Here is a 20,669-nt window from a genome sequence, read left to right as displayed (position 1 = left end):
TGTGTGCTCCAAAACCATAGTTGTAGCAGGTGCTTAACTTCTGCTTACAGGGGAAAAGAAATTTCAACTTTTATCTTAACTGCACACAAAAGTATGAGCAAAGAGCTAGGATTTTCTTTTGTGAACACTGTTATCACATTTGGCAAAATGAAAGCTTTGTAATGAGGTTTTGTTTTTCCCTCATAAAAATTTCATTGAATTTCTACTTAAATAGTCCACAAGGAAAAGATTATTAAGACAAAGCATTTTCATTTATTAGTACTCTCAATATCATGAGAAGCAAAGATTTAAATTTGTTTCCTTTGTTAAATAATTTTAGTTATATGTATTAAACTATGCTATTTTTTAAGTTAAGACCTTTGAGTGAGACCTTTCTCTTTCATCAACAGGATTTTTTAAGTGGATCAGGTAATAGCATCTTTAAATATAGGTTCATGGGAAATGATGTCAGTTTAAAGTTTGATTTAGATAGCCAAATATAAATGTAGAAATGTCAATATATGGAATAAAAGAATTTTTTTTAGTTTTAACCAGTATGAAAATTAGTCTAATATATGTTTTTATGAAAGTCAATATATGGCTTAGAAAAGAGTGTCTTGAAAATTTTGCAAGTTAATGATGAAAAGGGAAGACATTCCCATTCTCTCTGAACAGCAGATTAGTGAGTAAGTTGTAGATAAAGAAGCATTAAACATCTTATCCAGTTCAATTTCAAAGGGTCAATGTTTACAAATACGTATAAATCCATGTGAACTTAAGCTGCAGGAGGTATTTTTTCAGGCACAGAGGGAAAAAGAATTATATTCAAACCGAAAAAGTATTTGAAATAATGTACATTCTTTACAATGCTCAGGAACAACCAAACCTACACGTAGGAATAATATTTTGGCTGTGAAATCAGATTTCTTTTTCTTTGTGATTACCAAGGTAAGATGGAGACTGGCTCAACTTCTTTGTGCATTTTGGTTTAATGCTAGCCCCTAGAAAACCTGAAAACACATATTCTTTTAATGTGATCGAAACAGTAGAAACAAAGATGAAATAAAGCCTTTGTGCAAGTCTTTATGCAAAAAGTCAGATTATAATAACTGCTACTGATTTGATTTTGAGCCCTTTGAATTTCAGCTGTGTGCTATTTTGACAGAATAGCCATGTTTGTCTCAGACACTTTGTTCTGAATATCATTATTGGACAACAGTAATAACTGCATGTGGAAAATATTTATCTGAATCAAACTGCTGAAAATTTATATCATAAAACTGTAGAAAATAAATCTATTTCTATTTTCAGAGATGGTTACTTTGCTTAATTTCTTGGGAATTTAACCTGGGAATTTTATGTGAAACAAACTTGAAAATGTTTCTTAATTTGTTTTCTGATTATTTTCTTTTTTCTATCTCTCAGTTTTGTATATTTATGTATACTCTTCTGAATATACATCTGGGAAAAAAAGGATTGATATAATAGTCTAGATTACCTTGGATAAATAATGTCCTCATATTGTATTTCATTTTGATCCTATTATATATGTGGATTAAAAAATAAAGAAAAAACACCCCTACCCTGGTGTAGATTTTCCCCCACATGATCATATCACAGACTGGAAAGCATGTGGCAGTGTTTCTAATATCATAAACAGAGCCATAACTGTTTAGTCAGAGACATTTTGAATTACAACATTTCCTCCTTCAGGTCTTTGGATTCAATTCAAAACTGAAGCCAATAGATGTTGCATCACAAAATCTGTGGCTTTTATCCATCAATTTAACTCAGAATTTTGCTCTTAACCATTCATGAAATAGCAATATGTTTTGATAAATGCAAAATACCAGTTGCTTAAGAAAATGGCATTTGATTAAACAGTATTTTCTTTGAATAACTTTAATTATCCGATTAATAGGTTTTCAAAATCAAAATGGATGCAATTGAAGAAAAGCTCAGAAAATTAATAATACCTTGAATGTATCCTCTAATCTCTTTAATAACAAAAGCTGACAGCATTTTTCTGAGTTTGGTAAGAAAATTACTTGGTTATTGTTCCTACTTAAATTAATAAGATTTTTTCTATTATGTGAATTTTTCACATCACTGGGTCACAAATCTTGGAAAATAAACATTCTGAAGTGGAAATATAGGGACAAAAAGGAGGACAGGGGAAGAGCTATGGATGTCTTCTATCTGGATTTCTGGAAGGCCTTTGACAGAGGATCCTAAAATATCCATCCCTAAATTGGAGAGATTTGTATTTGATGGATAGGCAGCTCAGGAATAAGGAATTGTCTGGATGGTTGTGTCCAGTGAGTTGTGGGCAGCAACTCCATCAAGTGTACATGTTTGACCCAGGACAATTTCACATCTCAGAATTATCAGCTGGGGTTGGATGGGACCTTAAAGCTCAGGCAGGGACCTGGTGAGTCCAGAGGAGGATGATGAGGACGATCACAGGGATGGAGCTCCTCTCTTGTGAGGAAAGGCTGAGAGCACCAAGGCTGTTCAACCTGGACAAGAGGAAGGCTCTGGGGAATTTTATTGCAGCTTTTCCATGCTTAAAGGCAGTATATAAGAAAGATCAGGACAGGGCCTGGTGTGATAGGGAAAGAGGTAATGATTTTAAATTAAAGGAAGGTTGATAGATATAGGGAAGACTTTTTGCACTAAGAATGTGGTGAAACACTGGCAGAGTTTGCCCAGGGAGGTGTTGGAATATTTCCACACGTGGAAATATTGAACAGGGCTCTAAGTCATCTGGTCTAGCTAAAGATGTGCCTGCTCCCTGCAGAGGAGTTGTGCTACACAACCTTTAAAAGTCCCTTCCAGCCCAAATTATGCTATCTACATATGATAAGGGAAAAGAGACATAATTATTTTAAGGATTCAGGTACAGGTTTTGCATATCTATAGAATACAAGTCATGAATTTAGATCCAAGATATGTATTCAGACCTTCAGAGAGTGAAAAACTGTTTTGCTGAAGGGCAGACATCTCTGCAACCATCTTGTATATACCCCTCTTCATTTAATAATCCACAAGTTTATTCCTATCACTGGCAACAACAACTACAATGACAAAAACAAGATTTACAATTTGTTGAAGTCAACATTAAAGCTATTTTTGTACCTGATTATGTCTTAGGAATGTTTTGGTGCACCCTTGACTGCCACTGATTGAAATTTCTCAGCACTCTGTAGAGCAGGGCTGCTGTCTTGGAAGGCCAAGCAGAGGAGAAAGTGCAATGTTCACAGCATGTGCTCTTCATGGACCACATGCCAGCAACGTCAGGATTTTCACAGCATTCCTTTGAGACATTTAAGCTTCCACATCACACAGCTGTGCGGAAGGTCAGCACAGGGGATATATCTTCAATTTTCTCTCATCTGGAGCTTCCAAACCAATGCTCTCTGTGAATTTGTGCTTCTAATCTCCCCAGGCTGTGGATACTTGACCACCTTTATTCTCTCCCCAAGCTCTCCCTTGGGGTTCAGCCTGGGCATTCACTGAACAACCTGCCCCGGGCTGCTCACCTGACTGCATGAGACATCAAGGGCTACCAATCTAGTGGGGTCAGGGAAGGAAGGAGAACCTGGGCTGGACCTTCCTTCTGTGGAAATAAAAGTTGTTTTGTTACTTCCAGAGTAAAAGCCTACATGGTGTTTTATTTACCAAGTATGTTTCAACCAGTAAAAATACACCTTAATGAGGTTTATGTACTTTAATTGAAACTCTTGTGAAATTACTTCTACGTTTCTTTCATCATATTTTTTCTGTGCTCTTTTTAAAAATTACTTTTATTTTCTTTTTTTTTATATCCTGTTACAGCCCTTCTTAAAAACTAATCACCCAGGAAAACTCCTCCAGAGCTACAATAAATGAAAGGGAACAGATAAGAAAATCTCTGCATCTCCCTTGGAGCCAGTGCATCCTGCAGATATCTCCCAGTGGTTGTCATTAGCCCTAATGGAAAACAGCTGAGCCCCAGCACAGCTGTCCTGCTCTTCACCAGGCAGGTACTTGTGCCTGAAAGGGGATGGGTTTGCAAATATTCCCTCTGTGTTGCCAGTGTAAGATGTTTAACCACACAAACTTTGGTGCCATAGGGATAAACTAAGCTCAAACTTCACTCCAGAAGGAAAACTTATCACTGCATGAGGAATTTCTTCTTTCCCTTAAAGAACACATGCATAATGTGTGCAAGACTAATTTATGTTTGGCATCTCATATATAAACTAGTTATCAAGGAAATGTCTATACACAGGAAAGATACAAAGATAGCTCTAGGGGAGAGATACAAAGATAGCTCTAGGATGAAGCATAACCCATCCTTAAAAAGGCACCTGGCATAGGTAGGATGATTCACTATCTCTGATGCCTTCCCTTCTCCATTGATGGCATGAAAACTAAGGACATGATTCATCTGATCTCAGTTAAATGTCAGATTAGAGGAGAGAGGAACTGTTCCCCTAAAATACCTGTTTCTCCAGTGATGACTATAAAAGAAAGGAAGAATGATGTTCTCAGGGACAGATATTCACTTTTAGTTAGTTGAACCCCACCCTATTTATCTAAATATGTGATTCATGGATTTCTTGACGAGGGCCAAGAGTTGAACCTGATGATCCCACTGGCTCCTTTTCCACTTAGAACTATGATTCCATCAAATTTTATAGGACTGAAGTTATGTAAGATCAATTCATTTGACATTATTGCACACCAAGAATGCATTAAATTCCAGCTGTTATAAGGTTCCCTCACTTTGCTTCTAGACTATTTTTGGTCTTTTCATGCACACTGCATATCATATTAGCTCCTTGTTCTTTATGGGTTTTGAGTTACAACCCCTACACAGAAGATCAGGACAGTCACATTGGATGAGACCAGAAATCCTCTCTGGAGTGATGGCCAAGTGAAGATCCCTTCCAGAGGAGCACAAGAATCTGAAAACATCTTTGTCACCTGTTACAGTCCCACAGCCAAATAGTTAGGGCACTTTAGAAACCTGTAGAAACATCAGCTGGGTTGGAAGTACCTATCCTCTATGAAAGTCACCAAGATTTAAAACAATTTCATGTTCCTCATTAGCATAAACTAGACTTTGAGAACTAGGGAGATTTGGGATGTTTATAGAACTATCAGAGTCCTTTGGAACTGCAATTACATAGTCGTGACTTTGGTGACTTTAAACCACAGAATTTTTCTTGATTGTTCATTCTATGGGATTTTTAAAACCATTTTTATTTAGACCTATGTTACCTTTCTTACCAGGGGGGCATAACCTACCTCATTCTAAACCTCGACCTCATTTTCTCAGTGTATTCTCTTTGTAAAGATAAAAATTCCTGAAAGAGGTCGGTGATGAAATCAAGGACTTGCTAGAGTATGTTACATATTCCAGATAAATTTCAGGCCTTAGTGGAAGTCAAGGTTTAACTTTGAGCTGGATCTCCATTAAAAAGCAACTTTCTCTGACTGAGATATAAATAGATTTGTGTTCCCTTTCCATGAGTGTCAGAAAGTCACTGGATGCACAGGTTACACCATGGGCTGTCTGTGGGCCAGGAGGGAGCCCGTGACAGGAAAACAGCAATGCCTCATCTGTGCCACCCTGATGGGCTGGGTATCTGAGTTTGATCAGGTAAGCATGCTGGAGGATCAGACAGACCGAAACTTTGTGCAATATTTTATCTGCAGCACATAGTGCTTTAAAGCTCAGAAAGTCATTAAACTCCAAGCTGACACAGGGAATGCCTAGTGGGATTAACCTTCAAAAACTAATTACCAAGGAGATCAACAGAAGGCAGCCTGCATCACCACAGTTGTGACAGCCTACTCGAGGAGTGAGCGGTGTCAGAAAATGCTGAATAAAAAATCTGCTTCACTGCAGATGCTTTCCTCATGTAGGTAAAGTTTTCCAAATGATTACCAATGACAGATCAATGGAAATCAGATTTCTAATTACAGATAGGGGTCTGGGTACAATGGCCATGTTAATTGTTTTTATTTTATCCTTTTTCCCGTATTTTAGAGGAAAGGTTTTGAATAAAGTATTACACTAGCAATTAGGAAGGATCAACTCCCATATTAAAGAAAAGGGGTGGGCCTGGTTCATCTCATTTAGACACCCACTAAGCAAATAACCCTGAAGTTTCAGTGATGATTAGTGAAGAGATAAAGACATGATGAGTATCTGATTTGTCTGAATCATCTAAGGCCAATAGCATCTTCAAAATGCATGCCTTTTTTTTCCCCTGCTCTATCTCTCTTGAATATTAAAAGAGCCTATGATGGCTGCCTAGAATACCCAGTATGAGTTTTAAACGTGAGATGGAATCCAACTGCATACCAAACATACAGCACAAATAAATGCTGAGCTTATGAAAGGGGCAGTACTCCATCAGCTGCCAACCCCAAACCAATACACATTAATATTACTTGGAAATCTGTTAATTTCTCCTCATATTCCATCTCCCTTGGATGAACCTGATCTCAGGTGGTATGACAAAGAGCCAGGCAGCAGATTATGTTACACATCACCATTTATATCACTATATATGTTACACTCATATATAGGCATGTAGGTTGTGTGTATGTTTGTACAACTGTGTATAACAGGACAGTATTAAAGCTGAAATGTTACATATTATATATAATTTTTTTTTATTGTATATATGTTTGTGTGTGTATATACAGAGAGAGAGATGTTTTATCACCACTAACTTATTGCAGTTTCTGGACACAAAACTTTTAAACTTATGCAAGTAAAAATATCCTAAAGAAACAAAGACTGGTTTTCTCAATTTTCTACAGATGCTATTAGGTTAAAAATCTCTCTTGAATATTACGGATACTAAAGCTTGAACAAAACATTAGAAAGCAAAAATCCCAGAATTCATATCAGCAAAGGTAAAGAAATCCAGCTAGCTCAGAATTCTGCAGTCTTGAAATCTAGACACATTTCCAAAAGCTACCATCTAGTTGATGCTGTGATCAGAATTCTTGGAATATGTATTAGTTATATAAATATTTTTAAATCAATCTGATGATAGCAGTAGTTTAGACCATACCCTGACTTTAAGAGATCCTCAGGGAGGACTCAAAACAAATTAGTGCATTTAATTACCTTCCTGAAGTTCCCAAATAAAATAAATGTCTATTGAATTTCCCCCCTCTGTTTAAGTCTAAATTCACAAATGCTATTACATTTTAATTAAAGTTAACTCAATTTTTCATTTGGTGGTTATTCTAGATTTCTTGGTGTTTTTTTATTATTCTTACAATTGAATAAAGATGCTAATGGGTGATTAGTTTGTAATAAGAGCTGACAGGCCCCAAGGATCCATTCTGCTGTCTATGGATGCAGAACAATCCATAGGGATTGGGGGAACCCTTGTGTTACCAGGAGTGATCCTCTTCCTTCTCAGCCAGAGGCTCCAGCTCTGCTGAGGGATTCCTCTGCCCTGGAACCTGCACACTCCTGCCTTTGAGATGCTGCTTGTTTGCTTTGGGCCAGGCAGAACAAGGGGAATTTGGCTTTTACAGGATCTATTTACATGACCCACAGGGACAGCTCGTGTTCTGAGCTGTCTGGAGATGAATCAGCTTTGGAACAGGAGCATGGTATTTGATTGAGCATTGAAAATGTTCAAAATGCTTCAAAATATTAATAAGGACATTGCACAATATCTGGATAAGAGCAAAGGGATTTGTCTCTTTGAGGTTATTTAGTTTGACATTTCTAACATTGGAAAGATGGTGTTCAGCACTGTCAGTTTATTAATTTGAAAAAAAAATATCCACCTTAGATAATTCAATATTGGGTAAAGACTGTGAAAGGTAATCTTATATATCTTCTATCCTCTCACAATGTGAGGTTACCAAAACTTAAACCACTGAAGATCAGGCAAGTCAAATTGGAGCTGTTCAAGTAACTCTTCTGACCCTAAAACAGCAAAGATCTTTGTGAATCATATTAATTCATCATTTTGTGTGGTATTATACTGAAGGGACACAAGTTAATCTCAGGCCTGCGTAAAAATAGGGGTTCTATTTGTCAATGTTTACTTACATAGCCCAGCTGGAGGAAAAAGCATAATCTCAGAAAATCTTTGACTTAAATGACATGATCTTTATACCAAACCCTTCCCTGAGGAGATGAAACACTATAGTATCTCCATGAAATCCAATAGAATAGATGAATTTTGGTGAAATTTATAGAAAGCAAACCAACATTAAACAGACTGATATTTATATTTTGATCTCACTGAAAGACCAGTGCACTGTAAGCTTACCTATGGATCTAGAATACAAAATTTCTGCTTTCCAGCTGCCTGCTTGTGGGGGGTTATCTTCAGCCTTATGAAAATGCTGTGGCCTCAGTGAGACAAAAGTCTTTGAAGTTTAACTGAGCACAGATGCTTTCCTTAGGCTTTAATTGAAAGCAGTGACAACCAAACTCTCTCTACAAGTTTAGAATTCAGTCCTACCCTATTTGTAGAAATCTCTAAAAGAGATTTCTACAAATAGGGTAGGACTGAATTCTAAACTTGTTTTCTTTTCCAAAACTCTATTTCTAAAAGGTTCAAAAAGAAGGAAATTAATATAACACATTAATATAAGACACAAATGTATATCAGATAATGTATCACCAGGAAGAAATCAAGAAATAGAGGATATTTCATTCTTTAATCTTTTTCTTACTCTGAGCATTTGAACAAGATATCTTTCAGCAGCAATGAAGCTGAGTTACTTTGGATTTTATTAAGTTTTCAGTGTGGAATTTGTTTTACTGACTTTTAAGAAAGGTGCAGTGTTCATGATATAATGCAATGAGTTAATAGACTTCTTAACTCTGGGAAATTTGAAGACAATGTATTTGGCAAGATTTCTCTCTTTTTTTTTTAATTAAATTGATTTTTTGAAATCTTTGTTGATAACCATGAAAAAGGTAATTAACTATGTTAAAATACCTGTATGTACAAGTCTGATCTTTATTTTCAAATGGTCCAACTGATTTCAACTTCACTGGGTCAACATTTGGACCTCAGTACAGAGACTTTCTGATACAGTTTAAGGAAAGCACACATGCTGAGGAAATGTTGAAAGTGGTTTTCTGTAAGAAAGGAGTGAATGGCATAATCTGGGTTGAGCTGTGTACTACAGCTAAAGTAGTAAGTAATTTTCAGAAGCAGACCTAAGGGTACCTATTTTCTGCCCTTGGAAAATGTCATTGGAGTAAGCAATAGCTTTGTGAAACAAAAAGAGGACATCTGTGTTTTCATGTGGACTAAATAAGCTCCCCACAGGGTTTGGGAGCTCATGTGAGAGGCCCTGGAGTCAGGTTCTGGTAGGAAGCCCTGGTGGAAAGGACCTCCCAGCTCTCCCAGCACAGCATCTTCCTCCTGCTGGTACCAGCTGGACCCACACCACTGATTCCCTGCCCCTGCCTAACCTGGGTTTACAAACCCCCAAAGATGGATTAGCTCAGCTCCTCAGGCAGCCTCTTCTGAAGTTTGAGTGACTGTTCCCATCCCAGCTCAGCCGAGCCTGCTGAGAGCAGGAGCACAGGACCGTGTGATGTGGAAGCACGAGTGCCTGCATGGTTCTGTGAGGCACACAGCTCACAGCAAAGATGCTCCCCTGTCTGGTGTTGGTCCTCTCTGAGCCCCAGCGCCTGCTGTGGCTCTGGTGAGGAAGGCTGGTGAGTCATTCCAGCCACCTACAATCCAGCAGGGCTGTGAGTCTATTTCTGCACACAGCCAACAGATGGGACAATTCACAAAAAGCTAAATTTGGCAGGCATTACTGGAAGTCAACAGTCAATTAGGTAACTCAGTCTTAGGAACAGGAGTGACTAAGGGCCATTAGCTTATGAGAACCAAAGAAAGCCAACTTCTTAACCCCAGAGGCACAACAACTCTATATAGGTTTCAAAATTGGTTTGTCTGAAGCAAGTAATCAAGAAAAGAAGGAAGTGATTTACTGAGGGGTTTAAAATAGAACAGGTTGGCCAACAACAGCAGCAGCTCAGCTCTCCAGAGCACCTGGTGCTCACATTGTACCTAAACCAAGCTTTGCATAATAGAGGAGAGTTCACTTCCACATGATTACAGTTATGGGGTCCCTGGAGGGAAAAGAACAAGCAAAGAGAGCAGGCTTTTCATCATCATTTATAAAGACTTTAGGGGGCTGTTTAAAATGGTGAAATGATGCTTACTTCCTTTTAACAACACTTTGAGGTACAGACCTTTGCAGAACACACTATTTAACTGTTTGGGATTATTACTGGTTAGGGTCTTTCCATTTAGCAACGTGCCTCATTTCAAAACTCTTCATATTTTCCCATTACCATACTAACTGTATTTAAAAAAAAACACCGAAAAACTTTGCCTAATTAAAGTAACAAAGAGCCTTGAATGCAAACATATTTAAAATCAAAAATAATTTTACAAGTAAATGTGAAAAGTATAATGCTGGTCCCTCTATTTAAATGGTAAATTGAAAATTAATACTTATGCAGACTAAATCAACTCATCTAATCATGGAATAAAAGGTAATTAAGTGGACCTATCAAATGAGAGTTAGAGCTAAATACAGCAACCTTTGATCCTGCAGAGTAAATCTTGACTTGTGTGATTAGTTGCTCTGCTTTACTTGAGGAAATTACTTGTGGCATCACACCCAGAAATTATTGCTTGATCCTGGAACTTGGACTGGATCTGTGCATCTCTGCAGCTCTGTGATAGATGTAGAAATGCATATGTAAGTATCTCTTGAATCAGGCAGAATCCAAAATTAAAGTCATATATTCTATTCAGTGTCCAAATGAAAATCTCTGATTATTTGAATATGATATTACTTGCCTCTGGCATGAACAATGACACATTGAATTTCAACAAGGAAATTCTATTATTTTGCATTTTCCTTTGTTTGCTCATTCTATTTTTGCTTCAGATGTATCAGCTGTACAACAGAGGGTTGCTGGGTGCACTCTCTGGGCTGTTGCTGTACTTTTAGAGACCATTGCCAGTTACAGGGGATTTGGAAACAAGTATTGCATTCCAGTTTGAGCCACTGATCTCAGGGAGATCTGTGAGTGATTGTGCTGTGCAAATCCACTTGGATTTCACACAGGTAAAGTCAGCTGATCCAGGGCTCAGGAATATGAAGGAATACTCCAAGGTTTCCACCTGCTTCTCCTGTTATCTTGAAGAGTCCATACTGCACCGTCCAGGGGTAAATGCTGATAAGGTTAGACAGGCTCCAAAGTCCATTTGGCTCCAAGGATTTTTCCATTTAGACATCCAGCCTAAACTAATCCTCTAGGAGCCCTCAAAAGCCAACAAAGATGAAAAGCACATAAAAGTTATTTTCATTTTACCTCTCTTTATCTCTCAGCTTAGGGCAACAAGCAGCATTTCTCTCCTGAGGCCATGTGGAGCCCTTAGGCTGAACCTCAGCATTATCCTCCAGTGAGCTTCCAAAGGTTTGATGGTTAAAATCAGGTACTAATATTACCCTATGTAGGAACACTATTCAGTTCCCTCATCAAGATGTAAAAGAATATTCAGACTGTACAAAAATTTTGGATTAATATTTAAAATGGCGCCTTATGATCTCTCCTGCTGGAGAACAGGAAACTGGAGAGAACACATTGCAAATAGGGAAAAGGTTGAAGAGGTCAATCATCTTCTCAATGTACATCACACAGCCCACATCCAGTGCATGGATTATTCCTCCCACTTCCCTGAAATGCAACAAGCAATTATCCTGTAGAAGAATTATGTATGTTAAATGAGCCTCCTATATTTTTTTTTTTCCCAAGAAGGGCAGTTTTGCTGAAGGTTTATTTACTGGTATTCACACTGGAGTTGAAATGCCTGTCTTGACAACAGAAGGGAAGATAGAAGTCTCCTGACACTTTCATTCTCTTCCAGTGCCTCTGTGGACTTCAAGGGGTCTATGTTCATAGAAACATCTAGAAAATGTATAGGCAAATGACCCCTTCTGAGTGCTTCACTTGAACAATGATTCTCTATTAGAAAATGTGGCTTGTGTATTCACAGATGTGCAAATCAGTACGTTTTGTTGATCTCTAAAAGTTAGTGTTAGACATAAAACCAGCATTCTCCCCATTTTCTTAAATGTCTCAAGAAAAAGGGACACTCTATACTCGGTGTGTATAGACTGCCTCTTTTATTAATTTATTTTTGTGTATACATAGTAGTAATATAAAATTTTACACTAATTTTTCCTAAATTTTCGCTATTTTCATTTTTTTCCTATTAAAGGTTTTTTTAATTTATTTTTATATTTTGGTGAAGATGATGGGGATAATAGAGCTTTGAAAGAGAAGTGTTTCTTCTTAGTGAAATTTTTAAGTTCCAGACAGAGGCTTGACCAAATAACCTCCAGATATTCCTTCTATCTTTACTTTTTATGTGGCTCCATGATTTAAGATATTAAAAAATAGAACACCAAGTTTACCAAATTTATTTTCTTAAGTCAGTATAAAAATTATTCACCCGAGCTCAAAGAAAATTAGGTCTCGCTCACAATGGGTTCATACAAGCACCCATACTTCTGAAGTAGAAAGTGAAGGAAAAAACAGCGTGTAACCCAGCAGCTCCAGTTTAATTCTTTGCTTCCCTTTTCACTTCTTCTATGGTCTTAAATACCTTTCTCTGTATTCAGATTTCTGTAAATAAAATAGCAAAAATATTCACTTGCCAAGTGTTGATGTGAGGGGAAATCCATAAAAGCTGCTTAGATTCCCCAGTTATGCAAGCCATGTATTTTTGCCACAGATAAAAGCCAAGATACATTAGTATATCTCTCTGTATAAACACATACTCTTACTTCCAGGCTGTAAAATATTGCATGTGGTTGAAAGCTGGAAAAGGACTGCTTCCCAACAGGGCACAAAAAGGCAACAATAGAACCTACAAACAAAATGTTCCATGATGGAGAATATGACATTATTTTCTGCAAATTTTGCCTGTGAGAACCTGAGAGACAACAGGTTTGTGGCAGCAGGAGGTGCCTCCAGCTGGCTCCACTTTGCGCCTGAGTTGCAATGAGGTTCTAACCTGGCATGCTGAAATGAGCAGCTCTCAGGGTACAATACATTCCTGACACAGCTCTGCCTCCCAAAATTTTAAAGGTCAATCTGAAAGTCTGAGGCAGACACATTCTACACACAGAAAAAGGCCTGACTCAGACGGGAAGAAATAACTTTGCTCTAAGAAATCAGATCAGCTAAAAAAAAAATTGCATTTCCATGGCTTCTTAGCACCTCTGGTTTGAAGGCATGAGTTGCCTAAGAGATTTATTGGTGTGATAAATACAGATCTTTACTACCTAGCCAATAATTTGAAACTTGCAGACTCAACTGCAAGAGAACGTGAAATGCCATAAAGTAGCAAACTGGATTAGTTTCCACCTGTATTCTGAATCATAGATGCAAAATAGCCTTTAAAAAGTTATGTCAGTCTATTTCCACCAAGCTCTTGCTACCTGCAAGAAGATCTCCCTACATAGGCATAAAAGTTTCTGTTTCAAATAAATTTTTCATTTTAAAAACTGCTGAGACCACAACTCTCATTTCTGTTGGTAGGAGGTGTTGGTGTTATGTCTCTTTGAAAATTAGGCCACTTATTTTAGGCATATAAATATATTGGCCCAGGCTTCCTTGTGCCACTCTGGAGATGCAAAGCAGCCACATACCTGTCTTAGGTGGTCAATTAGGATGAGAAACAGGCTTGAAGCAAAAGCAAGACTTGTGAAACTAATCTGCTATAATTTTTTTACTTCTGTTGTGCTATAAAATGTTTGCTAGGTGTGCTAGATTTATCACCAAAATGTCTAGAGTTGAGGAAATGATCAAAAAATTTTTTAAATTTAAAAGCTTTAAAAGCTTTTTTAAAGCTCTGGACTAAGATAAGTAGCCTGTCATAGCAGATTTAGCAAGTGATCATGCAAACCATAGGAAAAATACTCAGTGGCATAGAAAGAATGTCCTATTTACAGAAATGCTGTGTTGCTTGCTTTTGGTGGAAATCAGAAGATTCAATGCCTTTGGGGTCTATTAAGCGAAGCCTTTAAGTACAGCTGCAGTGCCAGCTCTCACTGCTTTACTGATATTGCAAGGATATTTGTTGCTTTGGAGAAGCACCTGGGTTAGTTTGAGTACTGGGAAATTTTTCTTTTGCAAGAGAAATGCAAACTTCTCACCAGCACTGTCACAGAAGAAAACTTGAAACAGTGGCCTGAGTCAAATATATTTGATCCAAAAGATGTGCACATGTATACTGTACATATGCATAATATATTTATTTACGTACACACATGCTAATGATATCAGGAGAATCATGATTCAGGATGGGACCATGATTAAGAGGTTTGTTTAAACAAGATTTTTTCACTGAATCCAGACTGAAGAGTCACAATTTGCAGATATATCAACGAGCTTGGACACTTGAACTTCTTCTTTTTTTTTTTTTTTTTTTTTTGCAGTGGGCTTTTAGAAGGGGTAGATGTGGGGGTGTTCTTATGGAGAACATGTTTCCTGTCATTTCTCTTGAAAGCAAGACCAAGGCTCGGTAGAAAAATTTGCATCTCATTTGGCCACAATAACCATAGTAGGATCTCTGTTTCACTAGAAATAGATATGAATGAATGAAGTGGCATTTTGTGCTTAAGAAGATGTAATATATTTTTTGCCTGAAATACATTAAATCTGGCTACAGAACCTATAATCACAGCTCCTGCTATTACACAGTTATAATTATTGAGGGACTTTGCCATATGTCTTTGTAGGCTCAGAAATATGAAAACCTTGGCATAAAAATATAATATATGAAATAATTTGAAGTATTTAAAGGCTTCTCATCACAGGTGCTTCTGGTATTTTACTGTAGACCAAAAGCAGAGTTCAGTGCCATTTCAGCTATTAATGTTGTGTATTGTTTCCATGGAAACTTCTCAACACAATTCTCATTGTGGCATCATCAAACCCATTGTTTAAATAATGCTTTTATAATAGGAAGCTATCAAGTAATAATGAAGCAATGAAAAGATTTCTTGTTATAAGGCTGACTGTCTAAGGAAAGCAGAAATCAAAAGGCAGGCTGCCCCTTGCACTAAAACACTTGGATAATGTGTATTTTGCAACATGTTATAATGTAGGTTTATGGGGACAATTTAGCTGCTTTTTTTGAGAGACTAGCAGACAGGAATAAAATAAAAGGATCACTTAAAAATGCTTTTTTCTTATTAAGAGGTTTTGTTCCTAAAGAAGGTAAAGATCATTCCAGTATTATATTGGATATATAATAAAATAGATACCAAATAGAACAAGGCTGTACATGAATTTCCTAAGCTGTCATAGAAATCCAAGGTGCTACAAGACAGGCTCTTACATAACAAAGAATCCCTACATTTCCAAGGTTAAACCAGAATCAATATCCCAGGCAGGAGTTACTCTTTGAAGGACAGCACTTGAGAATCAAAGGGTTTTACAGATATTTCTCCTTTCTCTAATGTCAAAAAATGCCTCTGGTCTGCCAGGCCATGGGATGGCTTCATCAGTGAGAGCTGAATTTTCTACAGGTCCCAGATTCCTTCCAGTTCTTTTTGTCTTTCTCCACAAGGTCAATGTCAGAGACACTCTGAGCTGATTGTTACACCTTTGTGTGTTCTCCTTTTCTTTGTCAAGAACTTGCTTTGCATGTTCAGAGCATTTTTGGGTTTTTTTTTCAGGTTTAAAGTCAACGAAAGTGAAGGAAGAAACATGATACTAAGAGAAAAGCTAAATCTAAGGAAAAGTAGAGCTGCATATCAATAATGGTAGTGACTGTAATTCAAGACAAGGTTGGAAACTTGAGGAGGGATTTAATTTACAGCACTGCTCCTTTTTCTTAATAAGAAATCAGTTCTGCTGTATCTTCTAATGATATGTCACTGAATCACTTATATTTGTAAACTGCATGGTCTGGAGTAAATTTTTTAAAATTTTAAGAAACTTAGTGAAAATATATTTCTAATTATTTCTAATATAAAATAATTTTAAAACATTAATTTAAAAATGTTATTTAAAATAATAATTTAAGATCTATTTCTAATTATTATTATTCTATGAAAATATATTTCTAATTATTTCTATTGTTTTTATATTAGAATATATATTACTAATTATTATATGGAACAGTTTGATTCTGTTCCATATTCTTGTAAAAAGCTGTTGCACCAATGTGCAATACAGATTTTTTATTTGCATTATATGTGCATTTCATTTCATTAAATTTTCAATAGCTTTGCTATTCAAGACATTGGAGACCAGTTTTGGGTTTCTAAATGATGATTTTGGAAGGTAATATAATATTAAAGAGTGTCAGGATAGCACATAAATTAGTTAAAAATCCAGATGGGCAACGGCAACAAACTCTTAATGGTTTATCATTAGTATGCAGCTCTGTAAAGTATCTTGCAAAAAGATCAGCAACTTTTCCCATGATACAGACTATACTTTTTAAAAAATTATTATCAACATGCACCCATTCATTTTTCTGGCCTCTATTTTCAGGAGAAAGTAAACCTAAATAGCATCATTGTTAGATTTAATTCCCTGAGCTCACTGTAGAACTCTCCTAAATTTTTTCTTGGTTTGGTTTTTGGGGGAAGCTCTCTGTTGGTATTGTCTTGGGATGTATTTTCACAATTCTTTTAAACCAGAGATGTTTAATTTCCTAGGTTCATACCTTGCTCTTAATTATGAAGGCACAGTATGGCCAAATGAGCCAGTTTTGTAGTAGATGTGGATATGTCCTGTCTGGGTATAATGTGCATTAATAGTTATAACTGTGTCTGTTTCATTCTGTGCATTAGCTCTAGAAACTCCCATTCACCTTTCATCAAACCCTGGACACTATTCCCTTTCCTTCTCTTGGACTGAAATGGGTTAAAAACAAAACTGACTATTTCTCTGCAGATAATTTTGATGCCTTTTTCATTCATCTTCCAAAACTCCTAAACTTGTATTCAATTAGAAAATTGCAAATTAATAGCTTCAAAATTAATATTGATAATTCACAGGAAGGAAGGAGCTGAACTGTATTCATCACTTCTGTTTCTGGCCATAACACAATATCAGCTGGAGCCCACAAATCTGGCCAAGGGTAGAAAATTGCCCAGCCCAAATAAGATCAGACCCTTCCTCTCTAATGAGTGCATGGAAAGCACTTTTAGCAGCACTGACTCATGCGTCACTCCTTTCTCATTTTTCAGCTTTGTTGGATGCTCCTTGGATGCACCTGAAATGTACATTTGACATTTACACTGGGATGAGATGATTAATTTTGTAGAGATGCCTGATTTGCTATGATAATCAGTGGTCTTACTAAAAGGCTTTTAAGCAGCTAGCTTGGATAAATGATGTTATTTTGTAGAGATAAGAAACCTCCGTGCCTGCAGCAGAGGCTGTGGTTTAACCTCATGCGTTGAATGCCAGAAAACAATTTCCAGAATGAATTCTGTTCCCTGCAACAAATGATTTTCCCCTAACAAATTGCAGGAAGAATGAAAACACCAAACAAAGGGCATCACAGCAACTCGATTAGCTACCAACAATTCCTTTGTAAGCCTTCATTTTTAATTGCTTTTGCGTCCCTCTCCCTTCATCATCCCCTAGTTAAAGAAGTATAAATGAGAGGTTAGACTCTCTCATGCTTCTCTGTTTAAAGACAGTCAATAATATGCCCTCCCCTTTCCTTAGCAGCTCTTGAATGCAAATTCTTTTTTCAGTAAGACTGACTCAGAGTTACCTCTGGAGATGTGGATTTTGTGATTGCCAGAAGATAATTGCTATGGCAAGTAAGAAGCTTGTTTATTTATTTTGATTGTTCTGCTCTGATCAACAGAAAAATAATACTAATAGAATAAATATCTGTTGATCTGGGGGTTTACTAAATGTTATTAGAGATAATTCAACCAAAACAAAATCAGCAGCCTGGTTTAATTAGCACTCCAATCCAACAGAATCAAGGATGGGAATTTTTAAACAAGTATTCATTTGCCAAAAATTCTCACAATTGTCTTGAAAAAATGAGGCTGTTAAGGCCTCTAGAAATGCCCCGTATATGACACCCTACTATGATACTCAGGAAAAAGCTGGATCTTAAATATTATAAGCATTTTCCAAAAGAACACAAAGTCTTTGAATGTTAACTGATTGAACAATTTAAAAGAGAAGATCTTTCTGGGAAGAAAAAAAAAAAAAGGTTTTAAACAAAAATTTGGATTGTGGAAGAGATTTTCTGGCCAAGTACAGGAAGACAGCAATATCACAAAATGTGTTAATGGAGACCTTTGTGAGGAGACAATTCAAGAGCTGAAACTTCTGAACAGAGCTATGAAAACTCACTGCTGCTTGTGGATATTCTGCCTGGTTAGGTCTGGCAGTGTGCTGAGTTACAGCAGGGGTACCTGGGCAGTTCTTTATTAACACAGCCCAGGCTGTCATGGGCTCTCTCGCAGGGTACCAGGAAAAGGAAGGACTTGACAGAGTGAGAAATTCCTCTGATGATGTCCCCCCACTCACTCTTCTTATAACCACTGGTGAGGCCAGCAAAACAGCTCTTGAACAGTAACAAAGCCAGTGTTACCTTAGGGGTCATAGCAAAAGCTAAATCCATGCTAACTTCTTGTGTCTCTGCACTACATTCCCATAGTTTCACAGAGCAGCCATATTGAAATCAATGCTACATCCAGGCTTTGGTTTTTAATATTTTTCATGGTCAAATGAAATTAAGCAACATGGATTAGGTGATCCGCAGGTCTAAACTGATAGAACTCCTGATTCCTGTTGCCAAATAATTCCCTGTTAGTGGTGATTTTTACAGACTAGCTCCTCAACTGCAATCTAAGAAGGAAGGCTTTTTAATCCTTCCTAACCTTCCTTGGAGTAATGCCTTTTTCACAATAGTGGGCTCAGGCCCTGCCAGTCAACTTAGTGCCTGGAATAACAATGAATGGTGAAGTATCTTCTCATCTCAAGAGCAGGCACTTACCTGCATAAATCTCTCATGTAGAGATAAGCAATAGCTATAAACCCAAATGGGCTTTCCTTCTGAAAGGTCAGCTTTTGAAAGGATTTCCTTAGTCCCCTGGAGCCTCAGCAAAAGATAACATTTCAGAACTTGTCTTTTGCTTTCTACTCTATTTAATTAAAGTGTGCTGTTCACTTTGATGAAAATATGTTCCCCTCATGATTAAAAGACTCTTTTGATTAGATAATTTTTCATAGACAAGTGGCCTGTAATAATAATAACGATAAATTACAATATTTTTGAAACAACTTTCTCATCTGTTAAGAAATTGTAATTCAAATCTATATGGGAATTGACAGGTCCACAGCAAACCTCACTCACCAGTTGAATCTATTACTGTCACTGGTCACTAGAAGCCCTTCTAGGTGGATCACAGTCTTGATTTCATGCTATAGAGAAAGAAAATAGAAAAATACCAGTCTGAACTGGTGCTATGTATCTCAGCTAATCTTGTAGTCTGAAATGCAGGAAAGTGCAGTACAAAGAGCTAAACTGACAGGAGTTCTCTACTTTAGCAGCTCAATAGTACAAAAAATAGAGCATCAATGCTGAAAAAATAAATCTTCCAGTATGATTTCTATCTACCCCAGCAATTTCCTCATTGGTGTTGTTCTGACATGACAATGAGCAAAAAAATCCCAGGCTTGGTGTCATTTTATTAATCTGTAGTAGACATTTGCCAGGGTACAACGAGCACCTTTGGTCTGCTTAAATGATACATGAGAAGCTTGTAGAAAATTGGAAATAAAACATATCTTTCTCTGGTTTGATTAGACTCTCCTTTCTTCTTTATTACTTAGGAAGAAAGGATAATATTTACACAATAAAAATATAAGAATGTTTAATCTGCAATAGACTAGAGACACTGATGCTTTAACATCTGGGCTGCTTGTATCACAGTGGTCCTTGGGGATGGAAATATTTACTTTCCTACCAAAATTAGGATTAAATATTGTGCGAGGGCGTACTGAGCTCTGGAATCTGGCTAGCTAGTGAGGGGCGAAGGCCAGCACTCCTGCACATCTGAAGCCAGCCCCCCTCGGTGTCTTGGCTTCGGGCTGAGCTGGGAGATAGCTCCGAGCGGCGCGAGTGTGAGACGAATTAGGAGGCGACTACTTGCTGGAGGTAGGCTGTCGGTTTTATTACAGAAGCACTAACAAATATGGAGACCACCAGCAAATGGCCCCGAACAGGGGGCGAGACAGGGTTTTAAGGGAAAAAGGGGGGAAAAGGTAGGGAAACCCAGCTAACTAATAATAATACATATTTGGAGGTCCTAAACATAATTGACATACCTAAATAACCAACTAATATAAAGCAAAGGAGGGGCCCCGGGGCGGCAGCCAACCATAACCCCCAGAGAGAAGAAGGTTCTCGAAACCTGGGAGGAGAAAGGGGGTGATTGACTGGGCCCAGGGAGGAGACAACTTTCACTTATAAGGGAAACCAGGGGAGGAGCAATTACATATCGGCAACTATGAATAGCGGTTACTATAGCAACTTATCAGACAGGGTAGCAGTGGCGGGAAAAACTGGGGGAACGAAACCATTTTACACATAATAGGGGAGAACAAT

The sequence above is a fragment of the Zonotrichia leucophrys genome, chromosome 1A (assembly GCF_028769735.1).
Source record: "Zonotrichia leucophrys gambelii isolate GWCS_2022_RI chromosome 1A, RI_Zleu_2.0, whole genome shotgun sequence".
NCBI classification, from domain to species: domain Eukaryota; kingdom Metazoa; phylum Chordata; class Aves; order Passeriformes; family Passerellidae; genus Zonotrichia; species Zonotrichia leucophrys.
Note: the sequence above shows the minus strand (reverse complement) of the source record.